Below are 15,804 nucleotides of genomic sequence, written 5' to 3'. Positions count from 1 at the left end.
GTACAACACTAAAGCCTTAAACTCCAACATGTGGAGTTTACGGCCGTAAACATGGAGTTTACGGCCGTAAACTCAACTCTGGCCGGAAACTCCCCTATAAGACTCCATCCCTTCATTTTCTTTCATTATTTCATTTCCAACTCAAGAACACTTCCAAATCCTCTCAAGTATCATCGAGTTCATCATCTTAGATCATCAAAAACGTAAGTGTTCTTTCCTTGATTTGTTGTTACACTTCATCTCCTAGTTACACTCTTTGATTTCATCCATGAAAACATTCATTTTAACTAGATCTTCAAATCTTCAAGTTTCACAAAGAACACACACTAGTGTTCTTGGCCAAAATCAACCATTTCAAGCCTCTATATCGTAAGTACTCTTCCCTACACTTGATATCTAGTTAGGACTCAAGCTTAGAGCCTTGAAATCATCAAAAACACAAGAACAAAAGGAGTTTACGGCCAAGCCATCTCCCATAACCATAAACTCCCTTGGCCGTAAACACATGGCCGTAAACACCAAACCATGGCCTTAAACACCCTTTAGGTGAATCACATGTGATTCCAACACTTGGTCAAAGTGTTTCCTAGTCCGTGAGGTGTTTCCTTGCATTTGGTTGCTTCCAAGCACTATATTTATGTCAATATATGCCAATGTATGTCATTTAGGACTTGTTGTGTCTCGGGACTTCATTCGTGGAACTTTTCATCCTTACACGCATATTCGTTGAGTCACCTACATCAGGTGAGTTCATACCCCGTAATGAATCTTTTAACTGTTTTAAGTGCTTTCAAGGGGGGGGGGGAATACAAGTTGAACACAATGATAGTTGTGTAAATGTTTGCTATAAATATCTTTCAAAAGAGTGCTTATGTCTTTTATAAGCGAGCAAAACATTTCAAAAACTCTTTTAAAGTTATGTTACTTTATAGTTTTACAAAACTCCGTTTTTAAAGTACAAGCATAACTTAGTAGATAAATGAGTCTTTTCAATAACAGTTCAAGTAAAACATTAGTTAACTATAATAGGTATAGTTTAGGAAGACACTACTCATTTCTTCTAGTACAATGAAGCATACAAAGAGTCAGATCATACATGAGTCAGAATCAGAACATACTATAACAAGTACATGGAGGAACATACTATAACAAGTACATAGAGGAACATATTATAACAAGTACATAGAGGACCATACTATACTAAGTATCGGGAAAAATCACGTTAATATATCTTTCCGGTTTGCGTTAACTTTAGTACGATTTCACATATCTGGGTTAGCAGACACGAGGTGATAAAATATAATAATATCTCTTTCCGGTTTGCGTTAACTTTAGTACGATTACACGTATTTCGGTTAGCAGACACGAGGTGATAAAATATAATAATATATCTTTCCGGTTTGCGTTACCTTTAGTACGATTTCACGTATCTGGGTTAGCAGACACGAGGTGATAAAATATAATAATATATCTTTCCGGTTTGCGTTAACTTTAGTACGATTACACGTATCTGGGTTAGCAGACACGAGGTGATAAAATATAATAAAATATCTTCCTAGTTACATACGAGTTTACATTTAAAACTTTAATTAACCCATTTGGGATTTAAGGCAAAATGACTCCCAGAGGTGTATTGTACATTTAATACTACCTGGAGTCTGTATTTTATTACTTTATAGCCAGTAGTGTCACTGCTGAGGAAAAACATTATTTTCCCTATTACATTTACTTTGTGATCTTCTCACATATTCATTAATGTATAAACTATATTTAGTAAACGATAGTCTCGCTTGGGAAAGTACACACTCACACAAGAAACAAACATTCATAACATTTGATGCCTTGGTAGAAGGCTACGTTTAATAGAAAGGACCATAATGCTAACCTTATGATTCCTTACTGTATACATCAAAGGATACATATATATCAATGGGATCCGACATGTAATAGGATGTATGCTTTCCGCTTCATTTCCTGTTCCTTGTTTGGTTGTGGGCTTGGAACAGATTCACCCAGTCTATTATCTATTCGATTCTAGATATATATGTCTAGTATACATTGAGTCATCATAAGGGTACCAAGTATGGGTCAAGTCATAGGACACCGGGTCAATGCACAGTTTTCTAGTACAAAACATACTTTCCAAATCAGAACGTTTGGTATACAAAACTAGAAACTTACCAGTTAAGGGTTTAATCCATTTTATTAAACCAGGATATACTTAAAGGACCTTAGGTGATTAACTTTATAATACTTTAGTTTATACATCATGGTTATATATCATTGATACCTAATAGATAGTTGGATGTGTGCTTTCCGCCTTACTTCCTGTTCCTTGTTTGGTTGTGGGCTTAAGGCAGATTCACCCAATTAACTATCTAATCGATATTAGATCATATATAGACAGTATAAACTAAGTGATTATAGAAGTAATCACTGTGGTCACCATTTTATTATAAGAAATAAGGATTTTCTTAAAGAATCTTTTCATTAAATATAAAGGAACCATTACAATTAACTCCATGAGTAACAAGTGAACACGCCAGCGGTATATACAATAATGATCTAACAAACAATGGGATGTGTGCTATCCGCCTTACTCCCTGTTCCTTGTTTGGTTGTGAGCTTGGGGCAGATGCGCACAGTCGATTGTTTGTTTACTCTGAGTTTTATATCGCTTGTATCCATTTAGTACTCATAGAAAGGATTGTAGAACCATTTTGCGTATCTTTCATCAAAGTAGGAAATATAGGATTTTCTAAGAGGGAAAGGCGAACTTTTGTAAAACAAAACTTACAACTTACTATATTTTACAACTACATTTTCAACTACATTTTTAACAACATTTTACAACAACTTTCTACAAGTTACTTACATCACTAAAATCTTATGAACTCACCAGCTTAATTGCTGATCAACTCTTTCAAATAACTTGTATTCTCAGGAGCCTAGTAGACAGGTACTCGCGCTGGAAATTCAGAAGATGGAGCAATATAGCTTCAAGTCTTCATTGTTATTTGCTTATGTATTCTATGTTTTGTGAACACACACTTTGTAAACACTTTCTTTCTAATGAAATGGTTGTTCATTACTTTGCTTACTATGATGCATGTCTTGTGATACTAAACATGACGTCCTCCATCCCAGAACGTTTCCGTCGTTCCGGTTTTGGGGTGTGACAGATTGGTATCAGAGCATTGTTTATAGTGAACTAAGTATATCAACCGATAAAAGATATACAACTATAAATACAATGGGGCTTAAGTGCTCTGGATAATGATATATTTTAAGAGTATAACGATATGTTATAAAAATATACCTACTTGCTTATACATGTACATACTAGACCAAGTATCACAAGAAGAACAGAACTAAAGTAATTAAAGGTTGAACACTGTCGTCAAACCTGAACAGTTATGTAATCATAGCTAGGATCAATATAGTCTGATCAACTATATTCATTCGAGATGTGACCGACATGTGTTTGGGAGCGATGTGGTGTTGCAACGGACGTAAAACTTACCTAATACCAGTCAAGAGAATACTAGATCAAGTACATGAAAGTTAGAATACTATAGGAGTATTCTATGATACTATAACGCGATAACAAGTTTGAAACATACTAAGTACATTACATTAAAGTACTATAGGAGTATTTTAGGCACTATATAAACAACTTATGTGATAACTTAAAAGACCCTTACAGATAGGTCTATAATCTTGCAATGTATACTTCCAAGGTTATATATAATTGAGATTTTATAGACTTAGAATTTGTGATCTACGCTTCACTACCTGTTCCTTGTTTGGTTGTGGTTTTGGAGTAGGGTCACTTATTCGAAGGTCTATTTAATCTTAAGTTATATACAACTTGTATACATTGTGCAATTATTGGAGGACTCTGTAAGGATCACCCCATAAAGTTACCTTAAATCTCATAGATTCTTTAGTCACTCCCATTCTCGCACGACAAGCCCAGATAGATGTAACCACTTCCTCATATGTAGACAACAGAAGAGTCCAGGAGGAACAAGAGCAAGTTCATGAGAAGTTTTCAAAGAGGGATCAACCGAAGTAACTAAAACGTCTTACACGTCACACTAATAAATAATAATCTTGTTAACTTATTGAGCGAGTGGGGACACAGCTCACATTATGTGTTAGGATTATTTTCTTACATGCAGCTGGTAACAGTTATTCAAGCAACATATATTCATTCGAGGATAGCCATTTCTAATTCATAAAGTTTATTCGGTATAGACTCTTTTATGAATTATTTCCAACACCCTGTGGAAGTCAGGACTAGATACACTCAGACCAAGGTTAACTTGGTTTAAATTTCACTCGTACCATACCTACTTCTACCCACCACCATGGACATATCTCAGGAGTGTTGTCTAAAACATTGAGAATAGTCCAGCAAAGCGTGAAACTAATTAGTACATTTAAAATGTTGGAATACGACTAGCGATGAGCATCATTTCTCACGAGATCATTTTTCGCCATGCAAGAGAATCATGTCTTCACCAGGAAGAAACCAATCAACAGGCGAGGCACCAATTCTACAGATAGACACCGCTACCTTCCAGGCTGCAGTCACAGCTGCTGTGACAGCCGTCATGGCACAGCTCAATGCTAATCACAATAACAATCAAGGGAACTCGTTAGTGTCTGGTGACAAGGACGCCCCCGATAACAAACCTAAGAACAGGAAGCGAAAGTCCGGGAATAACAGGGCAAAGAGGTCGGCTCAAGGTTCCAACAAGAGACGGCAACCCGTGACTACCCCTGTGGCCACAACAGCAGTCACAACATCTGGCACTTTAGCTACCACTACAACCACCGGCAAGCAATATGCTGGAAATCTCCCAAAGTGTGACAGATGCACTTACCACAACAACGGAGCTTACCGGGAGTTGCAATGCACTAATTGCAGCAGAAAGGGGCATACTGCCCGCTTCTGCAGGGAGCCGACACGGCAATTTCCCCAAGTAAACTTGGCTTGCTTCAAGTGCGGCAAATTGGGACACTTTAAGAGGAACTGTCCAATGGAGAGGGAAGACGCAGAAGCTCGTTCCTGTGAAACCCCAACTCAGCACATCACTTCAACCACCGATGCGGGTATAGTTCAGGTATGCCATGCATGCGGTGAAATGGGTCATGCCAAGAGAGACTGCCCAACAGAGGGAGGCAACGGAGGAGGAGGAAAAAACTAACAAAAAGACATAAAGGAGCAACGAGGAACCCCGCTTTTGAGATTGTGGTACATCTTAGGAACAAGTATTGGTTTAAAACTTAATTTATAATAATATAAGACTAAAACTTGGGGGGAAACTTTAAAAGTAATTATAATAACTCACTCATAGGAACAAATCACAATATTCAAGAGAACTAAAGGATCCGTTTAGAGAAGCTATGATGGTTGAACATATACATCAGGGTTGTGCATAACTAAGATGTTGCAGACTTAGAGTGAGTAATTCCGCCTTAATTCCTGTTCTTTGTTTGGTTGTGGATTTGAGGCAGAGTTACTCAGTCGACCGTCTTATTCATCTTAATTATTCATAACTTGTATATGACAGGCGATCGTAGTGGTACCGAAGAGGATCATGATATAAAGTATCATCACCAGTTATCAAAACCCTTTCATTTGTATGTACTCGCTCATTGCGGTACGATACGTAGGAGTGTTAACATCAAAGGGAAAACAGAAAGCACTAGAAAATTTACAAAAAGTACATTTTCGAACACACTAGAAGTACATTTTCGAACACACTAGAAGTACATTGTCGAACACGCTAGAAGTACATTTTTGAACACACTAGGGGTACACTATCAAACGCACTAAGAGTACATTTTCGAGCACGCTAGGGATACATCATCGTATAACATGCATTTCTTTCCAATCGGCCAAACTTTGTTCAGTAAAGAGTCTGTTGCTATCATTCGTCATGAATTGGCGTGGTCCTCACCATACTCAGTTCATATGTTTCTATCGCCTCGATCGGCAAGTTCTCGAAACTTTCGTCATTCATATCGACAGTCCGACCTAAACCTCAGTTTCATCTTTCATATTCAAAACCCCGAAGTACTCGTGCGAAGAGTACTTTGTCCTCTTAAACCTTATCGTTAGATGTCCGCAGACCGTCACGAAATACCACTCGTCCACCAGACCAAGTTCGAGCACAGAGGCTAAGGACGAATACAGTCCACCTATCACTATTCAGTGTATACGCGAGAGTGGTATATAATTATGATTACGCAGATTTAGTATGTGTGTTTCCGCCCTATCTCCTGTTTCTTGTTTGGTTGTGGACCTGGGGCAGAGTCGCACATCCAACCGTCTTACTAATCCTAATTATATATGACTTGTATACACGAGGAAATGATAGATGGACCAAGTACGAATCCTATCATGAACGCCAGGGCAAAGTTGCCAGGTCTATGAGTAGGTATTCTGCAAATCAGAGGAGCGCAACCCCAGTAGTACTGTAAGAAAGCTAATTTCGGGACGATATTCCATCTAATGGGGGGATGATGGGACAACCCGAATTTTTTTTTGCTTTTAAAGCTCAGTCAGTCAACTCAACAGAGTGTCAGACTCATTGGTAGTGAGTTCTAGCCTGGTTAAATGTCATTCTAAGGAGTTCTGAGCCTAGTACATTCAAGTTATGAGTGTTAGGAAATGCCTGTCAGCTTCACTGTACAACACTAAAGCCTTAAACTCCAACATGTGGAGTTTACGACCGTAAACTCAACCCTGGCCGGAAACTACCCTATAAGACTCCATCCCTTCATTTTCTTTTATTATTTCATTTCCAACTCAAGAACACTTCCAAATCCTCTCAAGTATCATCGAGTTCATCATCTTAGATCATCAAAAACGTAAGTGTTCTTTCCTTGATTTGATGTTACACTTCATCTCCTAGTTACACTCTTTGATTTCATCCATGAAAACATTCATTTTAACTAGATCTTCAAATCTTCAAGTTTCACCAAGAACACCAAGAACACACACTAGTGTTCTTGGCCAAAATCAACCATTTCAAGCCTCTATATCGTAAGTACTCTTCCCTACACTTGATATCTAGTTAGGACTCAAGCTTAGAGCCTTGAAATCATCAAAAACACAAGAACAAAAGGAGTTTACGGCCAAGCCATCTCCCATAACCGTAAACTCCCTTGGCCGTAAACACATGGCCGTAAACACCAAACCATGGCCTTAAACACCCTTTAGGTGAATCACATGTGATTCCAACACTTGGTCAAAGTGTTTCCTAGTCCCGTGAGGTGTTTCCTTGCATTTGGTTGCTTCCATGCACTATATTTATGTCAATATATGCCAATGTATGTCATTTAGGACTTGTTGTGTCTCGGGACTTCATTCGTGGAACTTTTCATCCTTACACGCATATTCGTTGAGTCACCTACATCAGGTGAGTTCATACCCCGTAATGAATCTTTTAACTGTTTTAAGTGCTTTTAAGGGGGGGGGGGGAATACAAGTTGAACACAATGATAGTTGTGTAAATGTTTGCTATAAATATCTTTCAAAAGAGTGCTTATGTCTTTTATAAGCGAGCAAAACATTTCAAAAACTCTTTTAAAGTTATGTTACTTTATAGTTTTACAAAACTCCATTTTTAAAGTACAAGCATAACTTAGTAGATAAATGAGTCTTTTCAATAACAGTTCAAGTAAAACATTAGTTAACTATAATAGGTATAGTTTAGGAAGACACTACTCATTTCTTCTAGTACAATGAAGCATACAAAGAGTCAGATCAAACATGAGTCAGAATCAGATCATATTATAACAAGTATATGGAGGAACATACTATAACAAGTACATAGAGGAACATACTAGAACAAGTACATAGAGGAACATACTATACTAAGTACCGGGAAAAATCACGTTAATATATCTTTCCGGTTTGCGTTAACTTTAGTACGATTTCACGTATCTGGGTTAGCAGACACGAGGTGATAAAATATAATAATATATCTTTCCGGTTTGCGTTAACTTTAGTACGATTACACGTATCTGGGTTAGCAGACACGAGGTGATAAAATATAATAATATATCTTTCCGGTTTGCGTTAACTTTAGTACGATTTCACGTATCTGGGTTAGCAGACACGAGGTGATAAAATATAATAATATATCTTTCCGGTTTGCGTTAACTTTAGTACAATTACACATATCTGGGTTAGCAGACACGAGGTGATAAAATATAATAAAATATCTTCCTAGTTACATACGAGTTTACATTTAAAACTTTAATTAACCCATTTGGGATTTAAGGCAAATTGACTCCCCGAGGTGTATTGTACATTCAATACTACCTGGAGTCTGTATTTTATTACTTTATAGCCAGCAGTGTCACTGCTGAGGAAAAACATTATTTTCCCTATTACATTTACTTTGTGATCTTCTCACATATTCATTAATGTATAAACTATATTTAGTAAATGATAGTCTCGCTTGGGAAAGTACACACTCACACAAGAAACAAACATTCATAACATTTGATGCCTTGGTAGAAGGCTACGTTTAATAGAAAGGACCATAATGCTAACCTTATGATTCCTTAATGTATACATCAAAGGATACATATATATCAATGGGATCCGACAGGTAATAGGATGTGTGCTTTCCGCTTCATTTCCTGTTCCTTGTTTGGTTGTGGGCTTGGAATAGATTCACCCAGTCTATTATCTATTCGATTCTAGATATATATGTCTAGTATACATTGAGTCATCATAAGGGTACCATGTATGGGTCAAGTCATAGGACAACGGGTCAATGCACAGTTTTCTATTACAAAACATACTTTCCAAATCAGAACGTTTGGTATACAAAACTAGAAACTTACCAAGGGTTTAATCCATTTTATTAAACCAGGATATACTTAAAGGACCTTAGGTGATTAACTTTATAATACTTTAGTTTATACATCATGGTTATATATCATTGATACCCAATAGATAGTTGGATGTGTGCTTTCCGCCTTACTTCCTCTTCCTTGTTTGGTTGTGGGCTTAGGGCAGATTCACCCAATTAACTATCTAATCGATATTAGATCATATATAGCCAGTATAAACTAAGTGATTATAGAAGTAATCACTGTGGTCACCACTTTATTATAAGAAATAAGGGTTTTCTTAAAGAATCTTTTCATTAAATATAAAGGAACCATTACAATTAACTCCATGAGTAACAAGTGAACACGCCAGTGTTATATACAATAATGATCTAACAAACAATGGGATGTGTGCTATCCGCCTTACTCCCTGTTCCTTGTTTGGTTGTGAGCTTGAGGCAGATGCGCACAGTCGATTGTTTGTTTACTCTGAGTTTTATATCACTTGTATCCATTTAGTACTCATAGAAAGGATTGTAGAATCATTTTGCGTATCTTTCATCAAAGTAGGAAATATAGGATTTTCTAAGAGGAACAGGCGAACTTTTCTAAAACAGAACTTACAACTTACTACATTTTACAACTACATTTTCAACTACATTTTTAACAACATTTTACAACAACTTTCTACAACTTACTTACATTACTAAAATTTTATGAACTCACCAGCTTAATTGCTGGTCAACTCTTTCAAATAACTTGTATTCTCAGGAGCGTAGTAGACAGGTACTCGCGCTGGAAATTCAGAAGATGGAGCAATATAGCTTCAAGTCTTGATTGTTATTTGCTTATGTATTCTATGTTTTGTGAACACACACTTTGTAAACACTTTCTTTCTAATGAAATGGTTGTTCATTACTTTGCTTACTATGATGCATGTCTTGTGATACTAAACATGACGTCCTCCATCCCAGAACGTTTTCGTCGTTCCGGTTTTAGGGTGTGACAGCATTTAGCCAATTCGGATCTTTAAAGGATTGTAAATAATATTTAGGAAGAGGGGAGGAAGATACACATACATGAAGGTTAAGTTTATGAAGAGGTTAACAATTCCATGTTTGCCTCGCGTAAGCATAGAATGATAAGACTAAGTGGGTGGTGGATTGGGAGAAGAGGGTTGTTGCACCTAAGTAGGAACAGTCAGGCTAGGAGGATTGGAGACATAAGTGGAAGAGACAGCCGCATTTTGCGGCTGAGGAGCAGAAGTCGTGTTAGGCTGTTGAGTCGAGATAGTCCGAGAAAATGAAACAGGCTAAGAAACTGAAGATTGATCAGATGGCGAGGAGGGTTATTCGGCAGGAGAAGAAAGTGGCATAGGGGAAGAGGTTTGGTCGGTACCTGCTGAATTAGAGGGAGCAACACCTCTTACAAAGGGTTGATCAGAAGACTAAACAATGGAAGCATGTAAAGGGACATGTTCAAGAAATGAATAGGAGGGAGAAGCGCCGGGAGTCATGAAACCGAACGGGAAAACAGTTTCGTCAAAAACAACGTGACGAGAGATCATTATTTCCTTAATATGAAGATCAAGGAAAAGATAACCTTTATGATTTGTAGGATACCCAAGAAAGACACACGGAGTCAATCGGGGAGAGAGTTTATGAGGGGCGACAATATTGGTAAAACAAAGACATCCATAAACGCGTAAGTGAGTATATGATGGTGGTTGTTTGAACAATTTATGAAATGGGGTATCATTGTCTAAGGTGGGTGTGGGAAGAATGTTCAAAAGATGGGTAGTCATGTGAATAGCTTCTACCCAATATGTTGGTGGAATTTGAGCATGAAAGAGGAGAGTACGCACAACATTGTTAATAGCGAGTAACATGCGTTCAAATTTTCCATTTTGTTGTGATGTGTGAGGACAAGAAAAACGCATTTGTATCCCGTGTTGAGCAAAAAATGTATGAAATTTTTCATTATTATACTCTCCTTATTGTCACATTGGAATGCATTGATTTCTCGTTGAAATTGATTTTTGACATATGAGCTAAAATGTAAGAATTTGGAATAGACATCTGATTTGGCACGTAAACGATACACCCATAAGAACTGAGAGTAATTATCTAAAAATATGACATAATATTTAATTTCACTAACACTATTAATGGGAGAGGTCCAAACATCATAATTAACAATTTCAAAAGGAAAAGTAGAAACAAAATTAGACAAACTAAAATGAAGTTTAACGTCTTTTCCAAGTTGACAAGCATGACATAAACTAGAAGATTTTAAACTAGAACAAGGAATCAAATGACTATCGGCTAATTGCTTGAAAACATAATGACAAAGATGTCCAAGACGTTGATGCCAAAGAGGCGAAACGACCAAAACAAAAGCTTGAGGTGTGGGAGACGTGATGGGATAGAGATCACTAGTGCTATCATATCGCATGAGAATTCGTTGGTCCGGAAATCCTTCGCAGAGAAACCAAAAGAGACAAATTTAATTGAACAATTATTATCGCCAACAAACTGGCGAACGGAAATAAGATTTTTAATAATTTGATGGGTGGTCAAAAGGATTTTAAGATATAAGGTGCGATAAGGGTTTAGAACCAGAAGAGTGGAGTGACCAACATGAGTGACATGAATTAAAGATTCGTCTCCAACTAAAACAGATGACGAAAAATTGCTTTTATCAATAACAATATTGAGTGTACCTACATAACCATTGAGATGGGAAGTTGCTCTGGCGTCCATGTACCATCCACCATGACTTGGATCATTAACCGTTATCGTGCTAAACATTTGAGGAAGAGTGGTGGTCAGCAAGGTTTCTTTGTTCAACAGGCCAATCAGCAACAATTGTGCCCCAACAGCACGATGACGGTTGTTGTTGGTCGGCCCTGAAAGGTATGAAAGGTAGGTCGGTGGGCCGTAAGAGGGTCATGCCCACGCATCAAAGGCTGAGAAGTAGTTGGAGTGGGCAGAAGGCCTAATTGAGACCGAGCTGGCAGTTGGTACCAACCAAAGGCCCAACCGACATGAGATTGAGAGGCTGGTGGTTAGTTTTGAGATTAACGTTGTTGTCATTGTTGATTTCCTCGACCACCGGTCCTCCCTCTACTGCAATTATACCTGTCACATCTTCCTCCACGGTGACCCCCTCGGTTGTTATGAGTAGAAGACAAAACTTCGGTGGCAAGAACAATAGGCGACGATGGATGATCCATGTGGGCAGCTGTATTGATTTGACGATTTTGTTCTTGTTGTATATTTGTTTCTTCAAGAAGAAGCATGGACCTAGCTTCCTAGAAGCTAAGCGCCGGCTTATAGCGAATGGTGGGTATCATGTATTGATATTTTGCAGAAAGAGCATTAAGAGCATATGCAACTAGGTTACGATCAGACACTTTTTCTCCGATATTGTCGAGTTGCTCAGCCAAGGATTTGATACGATTGCAATAGTCAAGAACATATGAATCAGCATCAATATTACGCAGTTCTTTGTCAATTTGAACGATTTTGTTTTCTTTGTTGTCACGAAAAACATTCTCAATTGATTGTCATACTTCATGAGCCAGAGATTTCTTCTTGAAAATAGTATGAAGAAGAGTTGGAGAGAGGGTACCATAAATCCAAGATATTACAATGGAATCCACACGATCCCATTCTTTCTGATCTGTGATCTCTGTTGAGGTATCAGTGGGAGGGTGTAGATGGTTGTCAACGCCATAACCAATACAATGAATCTCGAAGAGCTCACTCTAAATGTCATAGTTCATTTGATCTAGATCGAGAGCAAGTAGAACGGCATGCTTGATGTTGATAGTGGAGGTGTGTTTATCAGCTATGATAGTAGATGAAGAGCCGATGGATTTCTCGGCAGCAGGCATGATGAGGAGAAATTGATATAGAATACAATGTGAATCAATATTTTCCCATGAAAAACATCCTTCATTGATTAATTGAATATATATACAAATACATGAGAAGGGCCAATGGGCCTACACTAACTAATGATTCATTATGTAAACTAAATCACCAAAGGGTTTTTAGCCCAGCGGTATCCGGTGTTGTCCTCCCTCCTTGAGGTTGAGGGTTCAAGTCCTATTATGGACATAAGTGGAATAATTTAGGAGTAGTTTAGTATATATTTGTATTTGTCGTTCAAAAAAAAAAGTTTATAATTAAATCCACTAACAGATGTGACCTAGCTTATTATGAGAGAAGTAGTATCGAAATGTATCCCCGTTTTCATAAACAAAACAATTACAGTAACCAACAAGACACTATGGACCAGAGGATATGTACGTCACAATACCACCAGGATAATACAGGAATGTTAACCGGTTAAAAGGATGTCTTATTAATGAGTCCAAAGACTCTACAATCTCAGCTTTATATACGATACACTGGTGGATTAAAACATGATATTGGACTTTTGGATGTTAGTGTAGCTTTATTATGTATATTATTTTGTATGGATTGTATGTATTTAGCCCAACCAAGGCCCATGTTTTGTATATTTATGGTATATATTTTGTTCATAATCAATCAAGGAAGTCAATCCCTGGTATCAGCCTAAATTAAATGAAATATTTTTTTTTCCAAAAATCAAGGCACTATATAAAAATAAAAATTAATTTAAACACTAGTGAAAATCCTTTTTTTGAAAAATCTTTAGACTTATAGTCATTTGTCATCGACTCATCGGCTTGAGAGAGTTGTCAAACTCTCCATGGCGGAACCTCCTTAGCGCCAGAGGCCATGACCCCCCACCCCCAATTAATGATGTACTTATACGTGAAATATATACACACATGTTGTTTTACTTTTTTATAACTTTCTTGGCCCCTCCATATTTATAATATATCGTCGTATATGCAATTCTAAAAAAAAACATTATTTCATTTATATCATTATCTCGTTAGACATCTATACTCTAATAAATAAAAATATATTTTTGTCACATATCAATTTTTCATTAGTTTTTACACTTATTATTTTATGGTATTTTTAAAATAAATAATATTCATAATGTCAGTAATAAATAATATTCATATGTCAGTTTCTGGTTTTTTCAATTTTTAAAATTAAAAAGTCAATACTTATATATAATAAAGTATTAAATATAATAAATATGATACTAAATTGCAATAAATATTTTTTTCCTTCCTTATTTTGAAAATTTACTTTAAAAAATATTTATTGCTTACACTTTGATATTTAATCTTTTTGTTAACCAACTCGTATAATACACGGGTCTCACACCTAGTTAGGATAATAAATAAGGAAAATAAAGAAGTAATTAACAAGAACTCTAAAAATTACAGAAAAACCAAAATAAATCCTAGTAAAATTCGGATAAATTGATTAAAGAAACCCAAAATCTATAAAAAACCAAAAAATATTCTGTCACACCCCAAAACCAGAATGGCGGAAACGTTCTGCGTGGAGGACGTTATGTGTAGCATCACAACCAATGAATAATAGCAATCATAGCAACACAACCATTACAGTGAATACTTAAAGGAAAATGTTTACATCAGTTTGAAACTTTGTCTGAAACTTGTTTGAATTACATCAAATAGTTTGTAAAATATAAACATAAAACTCTTATTGCTCCAGCTTCTCAAAAATCCAGCAAGTACCTGTTTACTGATTTCCTGAGAATACAAGCAATTTGAAAATATCAGCATAAAGCTGGTGAGTTCATAAGCGGTAGTTTGTAATGAAAACTTATTGATGAGCTTGTAAAAGTGTTTGTATAGTTTCAAGAAAATCCGATATTTTCTTTAATGAGAATGTAGTGTTTTCAATTCTGTATAAAACCATGAATGTTTGTTACTGAAAACTGTAGTGATATGCGAAAATACTACTTCATGTGACTAGCTAATGCTAATCATGATGTATAAGTATTTTGTACGTGAAACCATTGTATGTTCGGTTCTGTTTGAAAACCCTGAAAATTCTCCAGTTGTAGTGTGTATTAGTTCTATTTAGTATAAATAAAACCGTTGAAGAGTGACAGTTTGTAAACTAAGAGTGATTTATACATATTGTGAGTTGTATAACCATACTTGATATGACTAGATACCTTTCCAACGTTCTTCAGGCGTCGAGTTAAATGACATTTGCACACCCCAGGCATACCCGCCTAACTGTAGCTAGCAGTTCAGGTGTGGGATTGTCAGTCCCGAATAGATCTATTCACAAATCTCACGCTCTCCCTCCAGGAGACTCTGGTTATACTATGATAGGATTTATCCCTGTACACCTAAGGGTACAGTATTGAAGTAGCGCCTCACAGTATCGTACAATCTAGTTTACATGTAGTGTAGTAGCGTTCTACCATAGTGAAAATCCATATGCATACCGTATGTAGTGATAGTTACAGTTATGAATACCATGATAAAGTAGTGATGTAAACTGGAAACTATTTCTGTCTTAGTGCATATGTTTAGTAGTGAAAGTTTCTGTATTTGTTATGTTTAGAAAATCCCAAACTATACCGATTATAGTTTGCATGTATAACGTAGTGAATAGCGTGTCCGGAAAACTATGCAATTTTAGTGAGAACGTCCCTTATGCTCAACACAGTACAAAAGGGTTAAAGTATGAGAATTGCATAAGTTTTATATTATTGAAAGCATTTATGTTTAGCTTGTATTCCCCCCCTGAAAACATTAAAAACATGGAAAATGTAGGGGTATGAACTCACCTGTAGTGAGTGGTTCTGACGTGTGGTTGGAAGAGGAGTGCAGAGTGTCAGGTGTAACCTTGAGCACACAATGATCCTAATAGACACATATAGACAACTAAATAAGAAGGGTAACACCTTTATTGACTAGGAAACTCTAAGATTTATGGGATACAATCACATATGATTGCATAACTAGGGTATATGGCCACCCTATAGAGTTTACGGTCAAAGTGG

Source organism: Lactuca virosa, chromosome 4 (genome assembly GCF_052849685.1).
Source record: "Lactuca virosa cultivar CGN04683 chromosome 4, Lactuca_virosa_CGN04683_v6, whole genome shotgun sequence".
NCBI classification, from domain to species: domain Eukaryota; kingdom Viridiplantae; phylum Streptophyta; class Magnoliopsida; order Asterales; family Asteraceae; genus Lactuca; species Lactuca virosa.
This window is presented reverse-complemented; position numbering follows the sequence as displayed.